Here is a 14,267-nt window from a genome sequence, read left to right as displayed (position 1 = left end):
AAGTACAGTATGCCAATGTGGGAAACCTGGAGAGCATCACAGCTGGGTGTGTATGTGAAGACAGCCACTGAAGTAACAAAGGGAAGGGCGGATTAAAAATAAATAACTAAATAAATAAGCATTCAAAACTGTGATCTATGTGGTCTTCAGAATCTTCAGAGTATCATATCCCAGGTGATAGTTGGTTGAAAGTAGTGAGGATGCTGAAAAAGATTCCAGGAAGGTCTAGAGAGATAGCACAGGGTTAAAGCATTTATCCTAAACTCAGCTGTCATTGTCATCCCATTCCTCATCGATTTGCTCAAGCAGGCACCAGTAACGTCTCCATTTTGAGACTTGTTGTTACTGTTTTTGGCATATCGAATATGCCACAAGGAGCTTGCCAGGCTCTGCCGTGTGGGAGAGATACTCTCGGTAGCTTGCCAGGCTCTCCGAGAGGGGTGGAGGAATCGAACCCAGGTTGGCCATATGCAAGGCAAATGCCCTACCGCTGTGCTATCGCTCCAACCCAGCTAACCCTAGTTTAACCCCCAGAACCCCTCATGATCCCCAGAGCACCACCAGGAGTGTCCCTGCAGTGCAGAGCCAGGAGTAAGTCCTGCACTGAAAGGTGTGGTTCACCAGCCCCCCCCTAAAAAGACCCAGGGATGTCTAGGTATGGAGGAGAAAAGAGTGATGAATTACAAGCTCCTCTTTAGATGGCTTTTAAAGCGACTTAAAAGTTATTTCATAGGAAGAGTAGTGTTATATACATTTGTCAAGGTGTGAGACAATACTTCTGAAACTTCTGTTATAAACCAATGTTACCTCAATTATAATTAATTAACTAATTTATCTGGAAAGATTGAATATATTAAAATTTGCCAAATTTACCCCCCAATTCCCAAATCACTAATATTTAAAATAATTGATAAATGAGAGCATAGATTTTCAACCAACTTGCTATAATGCCTAATGAAGTTAATACAAGAATTGAAAAGCTAAATATCAAACACTTGATAATGTTGACTTACCCACCAGCCCTGCTCCACTGATTCTCAACTAAATCTCCGAGGAGATCGATGCCAAGCAGCCCAAAGTCATGCAAACATGAGTCCTGCATCTGAAGACCTGGAGGTGTGCGTGTGTTGCGGGGGGAGGGGGGAGGGCTCCTGGGAGGTGGGCGGACCAAGTTTCTGCCCTGCTGAAGCCCTGACAGCCACACCCCATCCCACAATACTGCCACACCAAGGGTTCAACTCCACCCTTCATGAATATTCTCTGCAGAAGTTATTTAAGCTGTGAATAATTTTAGGTACCCTGTCGCTCAGGCTAGAACTCTGGGGTCTTCTCAGAGTCGGGGTGGGCAACATGCTCCTAGCCCCCGTACATCCTGAGGAACCGAAAGCCATGTCCACCTCCCACAGCTGCTGCCATGTCAAATCCTGAAGTCCTCCCAATTCCTCCATATTGAAATTCTAGTAGGAGCACACCAAATTGTATGGGAAAGTAACAAAGGGCCAACTAAACTCAACCAACAAAGATTATAACACCAAAGACTTATTTATCAAACACCTTAATAAATTCTTAGACAAGAACTTAATCTCATGATTAGATATAACAATTTTCATCTAAAATTGATTTTTTTTAATTCTTGCTTTAATTTTTTAATTTTGACTTTGGTCTCTAATCAACTTCAACTCTAAATAGTATCAACAGTTGTGACTTTTGTTTACATTAATATAAATTTTTAAAACAATTTTAAATTAAAAAATAAAAAATTTGATAAAATGTTTGATTGCCTAGTCATTAAAAGTTTAGTAAGATAGGGCCGGAGTGATAGCACAGCGGGTAGGGCATTTGCCTTGCACGCAGCTGACCCGGGTTCGATCCCCGGCATCCCATATGGTCTCCCAAGCACCATCAGGAGTAATTCCTGAGTGCAAAGCCAGGAGTAACCCCTGAGCATCGCTGGGTGTGACCCAAAAAGCAAAAAAAGAAAAATTTTAGTAAGATAAAACGAAAGGGGCTAAAGAGCTCTTTTTTCCCATAGCAGAGCTAATCAATGAAAGTATAATTCAAAGTCATGTGTAATATTTAACTTCTTATTCCCCATGTTTTTAGGAGTGAAAAGAAATGGGTGAATCCAATGTTTTATTTGATAGAATTTATCCAAAATATTATTATCTGGAGCGATAGCACAGTGGGTAGGGTGTTTGCCTTGCACGAGGCCGACCCGGGTTCAATTCCTCCATCCCTCTCAGAGAGCCTGGCAAGTTACCGAGAGTATCCCGCCCGCACAGCAGAGCCTGACAAGCTCCCCGTGGCGTAATCAATAAGCCAAAAATAGTAACAAGTCTCACAATGGATGTTACTGGTGCCCACTCGAGCAAATCGATGAACAATGAGACAACAGTGCTAAAGTGCTGTTATCATCTCTTGGGCAATGCCCGGTAGTGCTCAAGAGTTATTCATGGCGAACTTGCTTATTAATGGATAAGCATGGAGAGTATCATGCTAAGTGAAATGAGTCAGAAAGAGAGGGACAGACATAGAGGGACTGCACTCATTTGTGGAGTGTAGGGTAGCATCACATGAGGCTGACACCCAAGGACAATAGATACAAGGGCCAGGGGGATTGTCCCATAGCTGGAAGACTGCTTCATGAGTGGAGGGGAGAAGGCAGCTAGAATAGAGAAGGGATCACTAAGAAAATGATGACTTGGAGGAACCAGCTGGGATGGGAGATGCATGCCGAAAGTATATAATGGACCAAACATGATGACCTCTCAGTGTCTGTGTTGCAAGCCATAATGCCCAAAAGTAGAGAGAGAGTATGGGGAATATTGTCTGCCTTAGAGGCAGAGGGAGGGTGGGAAAGAGGGAGTGTACCCGGGATATTGGTGGTGGGGAATGTGCACTGGTGGAGGCATGGGTGTTTGATCATTGTGAGATTGTAACCCAAACATGAAAGCTTGTAACTATCTCACGGTGATTCAATAAAATTTAAAAAAAAAATTTTTAATTGAGTTATTCATGGCGAGATGCCAGAGAATGGCCCCAGGTGATGTTCAGGAACCAAACAGTGCTGGGGATGGGACTTCAAGGTGCTCAGCCATTGAGCTAACTTCCCAGTCCCATCAAAGTTTTAGCACGTTAACATGTAATTATATATTAAATTGTTAGTGAGCTTTGTCACAATTCCTATACAAAATCTTTTAAATCTGATGTGTATTTTGCATTAAGTGTATCTCATTTTATACAAGCCCATTTCGAATGCTCAGTAACCACTTGTGGCTTGATCCTTGGCTCTCTCATGGCACAGCACAGCTCTAGACTGTATAGGATCTAAGTCATCTAGTGAATGAGTCATGTATTCTACTTTTGTACTCTACTTTTGATAATCTAATATCTCACCTTTTGGTAGACATAACTACAACTTACTTTTATATTGCCTTCCAAGCAGTGACTGTTTCAGAGGATTTTCATAAGTGTGCCTGGACATGCTACAACTTGCCTCCTAATTAAAACATATCTCATGCAGTGTTTGAAAAAGAAATTGTGTTTCAGCACAGGAGATGTGACTCGGTGGTAAAATGCACACATGTCTGAGGCCTAGGTTACATAAAGAGGGAAGGAAGGAAGGAAGGAAGGAAGGAAGGAAGGAAGGAAGGAAGGAAGGAAGGAAGGAAGGAAGGAAGGAAGGAAGGAAGGAAGGAAGGGAGGGAGGGAGGGAGGGAGGGAGGGAGGAAGGGAGGGAGGGAAGGAGGGAGGGAGGGAGGGAGGGAGGAAGGAAGGGAGGGAGGGAGGGAGGGAAGGAGGGAGGGAGGGAGGAATTGTCTTTCACTCTTTCATCACTAAGCCCAATCCATGTATAATTCAGAAATTAGACATGAAAGGGGGTTTCTATGTTTAAAATATGATGCAATTGATACATTAAACAACGTAAATGATTCTTTTTAAGGTGTTTGTGACTTTAGCTCTTACATACCCAATCTCATCCCAATTCTACTCTTCTGTCTTCTGAAAGAGTTAATTTGCAATTTTTGTTAACATTTTTATAAATAATTTTTTCTCACACACAATACTGCTCCAGTGAAACACCTGGCTGGGAAAGGCACGGCTATAAATAGCTCTGTGTCAGTTCAAGTCAGGCTCTCCCCCAGCGGGCTCAGCTCAGACCAGCCAAACAAGCTTTCCAGAGACCCTTTATGGATTTTACAGTCATAGGCATTTCCAAGTGTCAAATTTTTGAAGAGGATTACAGGAAAATCTGCCTCATATGGCTTAATGACTATCCAACAGGCACTGCATCACTGAATCTAGTTATAGGGTGCTACTCTTTCTTCCTCTTCCATGCTCATTCTGGTCACTAAATTTTGATGAATTTAGGACTAACAGCCCCCTTTGCACTTCTCTTTGCTCTTATGGACTCTCTGGTTTTGCTTTCATTTGTCAGGGTGTTCAGAGGGTGAGGAGAGGAAATACCTAATGAAGTCTCCATACCTACACATAAACCCTGGATTTTGTTCTCCATGTCGTGATACTTTGCTTTCTGTGTTTTAGGGGAACTCAGCCAATACTGTGCAAGTCTTAAGGAAAACTCAAAGAGGTCTTTCAGGTGCTATTTTAGCTGCCTGCCATTGACTCAGTGCTGCTGCTCCCGGGAGTACCCTCCAAGGTCAAAAATCAGAATCACCCTTCAAAGAAGGGGTGTGGCTGGGCAGTTGAGCACTTGCCCTGCATGTGTGAGGCCCCTGGATTCATCCCCAGCATGACACACACAGTGTTAAGAGTTACTGCACCTAACTCATGGACAAAAAGACTTTCGTTCAGATGTTTCCTGCTATCTGGCCACAGTAAGGGAAACTTTCCATGCTTCTGGGTCTGGCATTGAGCCCCACCAAAAAAGGAAGTCAACAATGCCTTGTCTAGGGGAAGTATAAAGTGAACCTCAGTGCAGAGGAACAAATAATTGGGCTCTAAGAAGAAAGGACTAGGGTGATAGGCAACAGGAAAGGTGGGGGCAGTAGGACTAGCAAGTCTGAAAGGCTGCAACAGGGGACCAGGAAAATGCTTCTGATCTGTTTGGATCACAGCTTGTCTCTCTCGAAAGTCAGGGCTAGACACAGACAAATAACCCAGTGCTCTCCACAATAATATTCTTTTAATATGTGTTTTATATGTGCTGAGGAAAGGTTGAGTATGAGGGCAGTGCAGAAGCAGGGAAGGACCGCCAACATCAGCTTGTCTTCCAGGGCCCTGAGAAACACAGCCTGTGCCTGAATGCTGATAATCTTCTTCAGCAAAACAAAAGCTCTGTAAGAACCCACTCCACCCTCTCCATTTGCTGTAGGGAGAATCTGGTGCAGCCTCACTGCCTTCTCAAATGGAACTATATAAGTTTCTTTTCTTTTGGTTTTGGGGGCATCCCCAACAGTACTCAGGGATTATTCCTGGCTCTGTGCTCAGGAATCACTTTGGGTAAGGCCCAGGGGATCATATGTGGTTCGATCTGAGTCAGGTGCGAAGAAGGCAAATGCCCCTGCTTTCTGTACTATCTCTCTGCCCCTGTATATTTCTTTTTGTTTGTTTTGGTGATGACCAGGGCCTACCCCTGGCTCTTCACTAGGAATCACTCCTGCTCATGCTTGGGCAAACATACGGGGTGCCAGGGATCAAACATGGGTTGGCCACAAGCGAGGAAGGCACCCCACCTTCTGTACCTTCTGTACTATCTTTCCAGCCCCTGTATATTTATTTTGACTCACTCATCATGCTTCCCGAAATGCTGGGGCAAAGGGAGACTGCCCTGTTGACCTGCCCTTATCTCACTGTGATGGTGAGAGTTGAGAGCATCAGCAAACAAGACTTGATCAGGTACTTTGTTGGCTGAAAAGCCAAATCAGGTCCATCATCTTTTAGTGGGTCTAGAAGGAACTGGAATGAACTTAACCGGAGAAGAATGAGAAAGGAATGACAAACTCCTTCTGCCACTCAGGTTCAGTGCTCCTTCCTCCCTCCCACCCACACCACCCCTTTCTCTTTCTTTCCCTCTCCCCACTCCCACCCATTCCAGACTCAGGGTATTTGCTATGAGGGCAGAAAGCTATCATATGAGGGTAGCTGAAAAATCCACAACTATGTCTTGAGGGTTGAGTAGGTGCCAACCAGGATAGGAGATTGCAGGTGTGAACCAAAATAGGAGACTGCAAGGATAAGAGACTGCAGGTGTGAAGCAAGATAGGAGACTGCACTTGTAAACAGGATAGGAGATTGCATAAACAGAAGAGGGGTAAACAGAGCGGGGGAGGGGGGGGCAGTGAATCATTAGACTAAGGGAAGGATGTTAAAAAAAACTCCAGGGAAAAGCTCAGAAGGTGGTCAAAGGGTTAATTGCAAGCAGGGTTGGGCCTGGTTAGTACTTAGATGGGAGAAATTGGATAATATGCCCTAAAATGTAATATGACTAATAGAAACTGCAATCCGGCCTATCTACGTCTATGGGAGAGGTATAGGTGGGGAGAGGGGACACAGGGCTGCAGATAGTGATATAGCCTGGCAGATACCAGGCTAGTGGAATCCTGGGTATGTGAAGGTCTGTCCTACCATAATAATAATGTCACAAATGTCTTCTCTTTGGGTAGAGAATAGAATTTCCTTCTGGAGAGAAAGTGACCATTGTAGGCTACCTCTAGTCCAAGAAAGGCCAGCAGGGTGGGTAGGCGGCTGGTCTCACTATGACATGTAGCATTTATCATTGATCAAATTAGAACAAATAGCCATGCTGTGATCAATCGTCTGTAGAATTCAGTACAACCTCAAGGGAGAATTTTTCTCTTTTCCTCTCTCTGAATTTTTCTCTTCAAATTTTTACTTTTTCTCATACAGAAATAAATATGTGTGCAACATTAAAGGTTTTGAATAATGTAGGATGACATTACTTTGCCCTTTCCCTCCTTGCCACAAGTAGCTTGTCCCGGTTTTACCCAGAGTTTAGGCTTACCCCAGTCTCACCCATCAAGGTGTTCCTGAATCTCTCCCATCCCTTTGTTTAGCTATAATCACTTCTCCATGTTCTCTTCCCCAAAACAGTTAAGCCGCGGCTTTCCCTTAATCTGACTGCTAATTTGCAAGGTCAGACCTTCCTAGGATACTAAATTTATATTATATAAGTTAATATTGCCTTTCTCCTCTTCTTGTGCCTTTTGAATAATTTACTTTAAAGCTATGTCTGTTTTGTATAGACACAAGAAGACAATATTATGTTTTTATAACTTGGGAATTAATTGGCCTCGAATATTCCCTCCCGGGCCTCTGCTTTCTCCACTTAAGCCTCAGTTGCCCTCAGTTCCTAGCACCCCAAAGTAGGGTCCCCGACGTGGACAGGAAGGATCCAGGGCAAGCGGTGAGTTATGTGCTACCCTGGCATCGAGATGGGCCTGGCCAAAGTGCCTAATTCTTAACTATAAGTTAAGAGCTTGATCATAGACAAATGCTGTCATGATCCAATAGTAATTATGAGACTGGGACCCTGCCAGAGATAGGAAAGACTGATCTGGCCTGAGCACTGTAGTCTGAGATTGAGATGGCCCCAGGAGAGCAATTCTATAAGCTTTAATGCATCTCTTATTGTGTCCATACAAAATAATTAATATTATGAATTCTTATATGTTTGCTGGCTGAGGAGAAGAGAAACACATTCATGGGACTCCACCCTTGGGTGGATCCTCCTGCTGAAAGAGAATTAAGTCCTAGGAGAAGCATCCCCTAAGGGAAAGGAACCTTACCCTATTGATGGTGACCACACCTATGTGTATGCCCCAATCCCCTCATGCTGTGGAGATTTAACTAGGCTGTAAGAGTGGGTTGGGGGGCCAGATCCACGAGCCAGATCCACGGGGCCAGATCCAGGAGAGCGGGAGAGAAGCCGAGAGAGAGAATGAAATAAACGGATCGAGCAACCAGTTTGGCCTTCTTCCTTCTTCCATCCGTCGCCTGCCCTTGACTGACAGCACACACTGCGGTTCCGTGGCACCGAACTCCGGCGGTGAGACAGAGCTGCCCGGAGAGCCCGCGAGTGCGCGCGCCCCCTAGAATAACTTCTGCAGGTTTTCAGGACAAACTGTTCATTTTTGCAGACAATGTAACCAAATCCTAGGAACACAAATAAAATTTGTTTTTAAATTTTTCATGAGATAGTCTTTTTTTTTATTTCTCTCTTGTTAACATGGGGATTTGACTAAGTAATCCTGGAGTCATGTTTCTTGGGCATTAAATTCGTCTATAAACAAAGATTGTCCCTGATATACAAAACATTGGAATGGAATGTTCTGACCCGTTTACAGGAAGGTGAAAGTTCTTTCTGCTCCTGATTATTGGAGGGAAGCTCTGAAGTGAGTCTTTTGCACAAAGCAGGCTTTGGTCATAGTAACGGAACTGAGCATAAAACTAATAGGCAAAACCCCACCAAGCCCCAAAGGGCAGGCAAAACCAACTGTGCTTGCAACAGGAAACCACTCACACATGTTTGCTTCTGGATAATAGTGTTGGTTGATTTCCCCTGAGTTAGGTAGAGAGCCAGGGATACTCTGAATTTCCTTCATATAATCTTGTAGACACACACAAGCCTGAGACCCAGTTTATTAAGGAGTTGCTCTTCGTGATTAACCTCAACCAGACCAATCCACCGTGCAGCTGTTCTCAAGTCAGCTTGTTCACTCAAAAGATCTCGCTGCTACGGAGAGAGTAAGTGGGGAAGAAGCAAAACAGAAATGTAAAGCCCACCCAGGGTTGATTTCTTGGCAAAGAATTGAGTGTGCCTGTGCACAAAATTTTGAGGGTTTTTTTTTTTTTAAATTTATGGAGACAATTGTTAAGCCATTCTAGGCTGATACCTCCTTAAGCTTTTCTCAATAGGAGCTGAGAAACTGGCAAATGAGCAAGCAGGAGTCAACCCAATTCAATTTCACTAAGTATTTTTTCTTCACAGAATGTGAAGAACCGCCTGTGATCCTTGCTCTGGCTCCTGGGGCTGGGGCTAAATACAGAGTGTGACACACACCGGAATAACTGACTCCTTTGATGGAGGGGTCTGTTTAATCAAATGCTCCAGAAGCTCCTGGCAGGGCAGTTATATAAGACACAAAGGGCTGACATCTGTCTCACAGGTCCCCCTTACATGGGGTGGCCTCAATTTCACAGCCATGAAGAAAAACAGGCAAAATATGTCATGAACAAAAACTGAGGCAAAATATTTATCATATCACGGTTTAGCTTGAAATTTCAGGGCTACTGACTCAGTGGCAAAGCACATGCCTGGAATAATGGGACAGGGGGGCGGGGGGGGTTGGAGGCAGGAATATGGAAAATCTTCACCCTACCTGCCATCCAATTTTTTGAGGGTAAAGTCATAGAAAGCAAAAGTGGAGAGGGTGTCTTTGTGTGGTCATTAATGCTGCCATTAAAAATACATGATTTTCAACACCTAATCAGAGAGAGAGAACAAAAGGGAATTCCCTGCCATAGTGGCAGGGTGGGGTGGGGGGAGACGGGACTAGGGAGGGGGGAGGGGTGTTGGGTTTACTGGTGGTGGAGAATGGGCACTGGTGAAGGGATGGGTTATCGAACTTTGTATGGGGGAAATATGAGCACAAAGATGTATGGATCTGTAACTGTACCCTCACGATGACTCTCTAATTAAAAATAAACTAAAAAAAAAAAAAACGTGATTTTTTTATGGCTCTTTCTCCCGAAAGGGAGCATAACATGAAGCCTGCCAGAGCCATGCCACTGGATTCCGCGCCAGGCTCTTTCATTCGGGGCACCCCAGAGGGGGGCGGGCGAGAGCCCTCCCCGCCCCAAGGGACCCAGTCCCAGCAGCCGAAAACCTCCAGAACCCAGATGCCTTCACACTCAAAGCCACTCCCCACACACTCAGGCTGAGCCCCATGCATGAGTGAACATATTCTTGAACTGCACGGCCGTATCTGCGGCAGCACAACACATCATAGGACACTCCCTATCCTCCCTATCCTTTCTCCATAAGTACCACACCACACTTGGGACAACAAATTATAGAAGAAATATATATATATGCATATATACATATTTTCATATATGTATATACGAAAGCTCACATCACTCAACCTTTAACAACGTGTAAGTGATATCCTAAAGAATGTCTTAAATGACCCCTGCCAAAACAGAACGATCTTCACGCTGTTTACTATATTAATACTTTTTTGTAAGCATTTTCAGCGGTTCTTCATAATAGACAATACGAAATATATTATTTCAGAGAGTCTCTTGCCCGCACGCCTGGCTGTCTTCCCCGGGTCCCCTCGGAGGGGATGGGCTCCAGCTTCCCTCCCCACCCCTAGCAGAGCTCCCAGCGGCCAAAGACCACCGGAACCTAGCTACAGCCATGCTCGAGGCCGCTCGGACATGCCTCACGCATGAAGGTACCTGCACAGGAATCCAGGTGTGTGTAATCCCATCAACAGCCAACATCCAGAGACTTAAAAGCGAGCTCCCAGAAGCTCCCAGATATCTTGTAGCCTACTTCTCCCTCTGGGAGAAACTGGCAAGCTTCTGAGAGTTTCCTGCCCATATGGGACAGCCTTGCAAGCTTCCCATGGTGTATTCATATGCTAAATCCAGTAACAAGCTGGATCTCATTCCCCTGACCCTGAAAGAGCCTCCAGTGCGACATCATTGGGAGGGCCAAGCCAAGACAGACTTCTAAGATCTCAGGGAAAGGACGAATGGAGAGGTTACTGAGCCCGCTCGAGAAATCGATGATTAATGGGGATTTCGTGATTCGTGATTTTTTCAGTTGTGCTTTGGGATAGGGATCGGGGCTTGAGATGGAAACATCCCAAATTTGGTGGTGGGAAGGTATAATGGTGGGGGGACTGGTGTTTGACTATTAAATGTAATCAAATATTGTAAACTACCTTATAAAATACTGTAGCACTGTAGCACTGTTGTCCCATTGTTCATGCATTTGCTCGAGTGGGCACCAGTAACATCTTCATTATGAGATTTGTTATTACTGTTTTTGGCATATCGAATAAGCCATGGGTAGCTTGCCAGGCTCTGCCTTGTGGGCTGGGATATTCTTAGTAGCTTGCCAGGCTCTCCAAGAGGGAAGGAGGAATCGAATCTGGGTTGGCCAAGTGCAAGGCAAACACCCTACCCACTGTGCTATCGCTCCAGTCAAAAAAATATTTTTTCATTTTTAAAAAAAGGAAATAAACATCACAGTAAATAATAAAAATAGTTTTTCTGAGGAAAAAAAACAAGACACATGATTTTGTGATTTGTGATTCTGGGGTTCCCAGATGCAAACATTTCTGTTTTGGTTTGGGGGGTTGGTTTTGTTGGTGGTGGTGTTATTTTGTGAGGGATGACAGGTAATATACAGTAAAATATAGCTGGATCCAAATTTTCTTCCATTTTAACTGCACTAGATCTAGAAAAGATACTGAAACTCACTGACCTTGGTTTTCTTATCTCTAGACTGGAAAAGGAAAAATTAATCGCACAAAATTGGTTAAGAGCTAAATATTGAATTAAGTGAATAAAACAACACTTTTTAATCTGTAATGTTTGTGTCTTCAAATCTTCTAGCCCAAAATTATATTATAGAGTTGGAAAATTACCACTCACTTCAGTGCCTTCCTGTTAATAATCCTATGTGTGATCTCATCTTTTCTCTCCAACTCTCTTTGCTCCAAATAAGTAGGAATCTTTTTTTGCACCCATTCCTCAGAGGACCACTAGCTAAAACCAATGTGATCATTCCCTTGATGAAGATTCTAGTAATAAGTAGTGGATCAGGAGTCAGAGAGAGGACATTTTCTTGTACCCTGACAGCCTCATTGCTCTCTAATCCCCCATGTGTCTGTCCTGTTAACATCTGGTCACTCTCTCCTTACCCTGTTGCTCTCTCTCTCCTCCCTGCTTTGTTCTCTGTGCAGAAGGCCACAGGGTTCCACACCAGCTTCATGTGTATCATGTCTTAAGAGGCTAATTTGGGAAAATGAAGATGATGTGAGGGGACAAAGGTACAGGAAGCATCAGCAATAGAATATTTGGTCATTTACCATTCCTTAGTCATACCCAGCACAAAAGTCTGGCTGGATTCTGCCTTTTTTCAGGGATGCTACTTACCAGTATCTTTGTCAAGATTTTTCCACCTCAATTCTTTTGGTTACCAATTGCCCCCAAATTGCTATTTTTCTTGAGCTGTCAAGAATAACTCCTCAACGTGTAGCTTTATTCCTCAGGGCAATTAGTTTTTATTCTATTCTACATTTCTAAGCCCTTCCATAAGCCTAAGACCCATCAAGATGTTTTAATAAACACAGAATGACTTATATTTCCACTCATTCTACTTATTATTCCTTTATACTCAATTTAATAGGACATCCTAGAGGAATGAAGAAAACAATTGTTTTCTGTTTCATTTTTCTAGATCCTTTGTATATTATCAGAAATATAAAATTACATCGAATCACTCCTTCAAAGTTATTAAAAAAAAACACTTTTGTAACCTCAGCATATTTGATGTTATTGATTATGAGTCTGCTTTTTCATGGTAACACCAAAGAATCTCCTTCACCCCTGGACATAGAGTTGCCAAATCTCATTACACAAGATACAAAGGATTTCTCAAATACAAGTCTCTAGTTGAAAACTCGGGGGCACCCTCAGGAAGTCCCTGCCCTGCTAAAGCCCCAGCAGCTACATTCATACCCCGACGGCTTTCACATGCCAACCACCCAACTCCACTGCGTCATAACTGAGCTCTGCAGAAATGGCAAAGTCTCAAAAACTTCAGGTGCATGGGTCCTTTAGCTGAGAACTCTGGGTTCAGTTCGTGGAGTGGGGATGGGCAGCTTCCCCACTCCCACCCTATACTTCTCGAAGCCCTGGCAGTGACTCCCACATTCTACAACCACCACTTGCCATCCTAGTAGATATTCTGGAGTTTCTGGAGCACATGGCCACATTTGCAGCCATGCAACATCTCCAAACTCTACAACACTGACACCCCAGGGGGAGCACACCAAATTAGATGGGAAAGTAACATAAAAGCCAACTAAGCTCAATAAACAAAACATTAACACAGTAGACGCATCTAGCAACAACAGCTTAGCAAACCCTCAAACAAAGACTTAATTTTCCCTTGGTGAGAAATAACAATTCCAAAGATTTCCTTTCACTAAGGTATTTTTTTATAATTGCATTAGCCATTTAGTTGGAACAAGAAATAACAAATAAATTATTTTATGCCTGCTGAGGAGGAAGACGGGGGTCGGGGGCGGTTGGGAATGGAGACAATGGTGAGGGAAAAGTCAGACTGGTAGTGTTAGAATATTGAATGCCTATAACGAGTGTATCATGAATAACTTTGCAACCGAAGGTGTTAAATAAAGGGGGTGGGGAGAATACACATACCCATTAAAAAATAAAATTGATTTAGGCTCCGTAGGGGCTCTGCTCAGGTCATATCAATAATGGAATCTGCTATTTGCTGCCTTCCCAAGTGACATAGGGTGGCACTTCACTTTCAAGCCTGTAAGTCTGATTCCTGCTTCTTGTAAGTCAGAACCAGATCATATCATTCCCTTTTCCTGTCTTCTCTGGGGGTAATTTCCATGAGGATCTGCTTATTAACCAAAAAAGGCCTGGCTGGGGGCTAAAGACTGAGATTCAAACTCCAACCTTGACACTGACCAGGTCTGACAAGTTGTTTGGCCTCTCCGTAGCTCCCTTCTCTTGCCATCACCTGAGGGTTAAGTGATCTCACATAGATTTCATGGGGCATACATGGAATAACATATGGGCCTGGCCTGTGGTGTTCTAAGATGGATTTTTCTTCATACACACTTATTAAAATACAGATTTTACATATTATAACTGGAGGCCAAGGAAATGACTCAAAGGACTAGAGCACACGCCTTGCATACAAATCCCTGAGTTGATTTCTGGCACTGAGCTCTGAGCCAGGAGTGATGCCTGAGCATTGCTGAGTGTGGTCCAAAAGTCAGCAACAAAGCAAGGCAAAACAGTACAAAACTGTTGCCTGCCCATTTATTGAAATGAATCCATACCACTGTATTATGACTGAAAGCCTTTAAACTAATGCTCTTTTCTCTTTTTTAAAAAAATAATGTGATAATAAGTACTAAAATTTGGATCAACATATAATTGGTTAACTAAGTAGATTTGAACAAATTTCTCAGACTTTGATGTTCACACTAGTCACCCACGGATCT

Source organism: Sorex araneus, chromosome 4 (assembly GCF_027595985.1).
Source record: "Sorex araneus isolate mSorAra2 chromosome 4, mSorAra2.pri, whole genome shotgun sequence".
Lineage (NCBI taxonomy): Eukaryota > Metazoa > Chordata > Mammalia > Eulipotyphla > Soricidae > Sorex > Sorex araneus.
Note: the sequence above shows the minus strand (reverse complement) of the source record.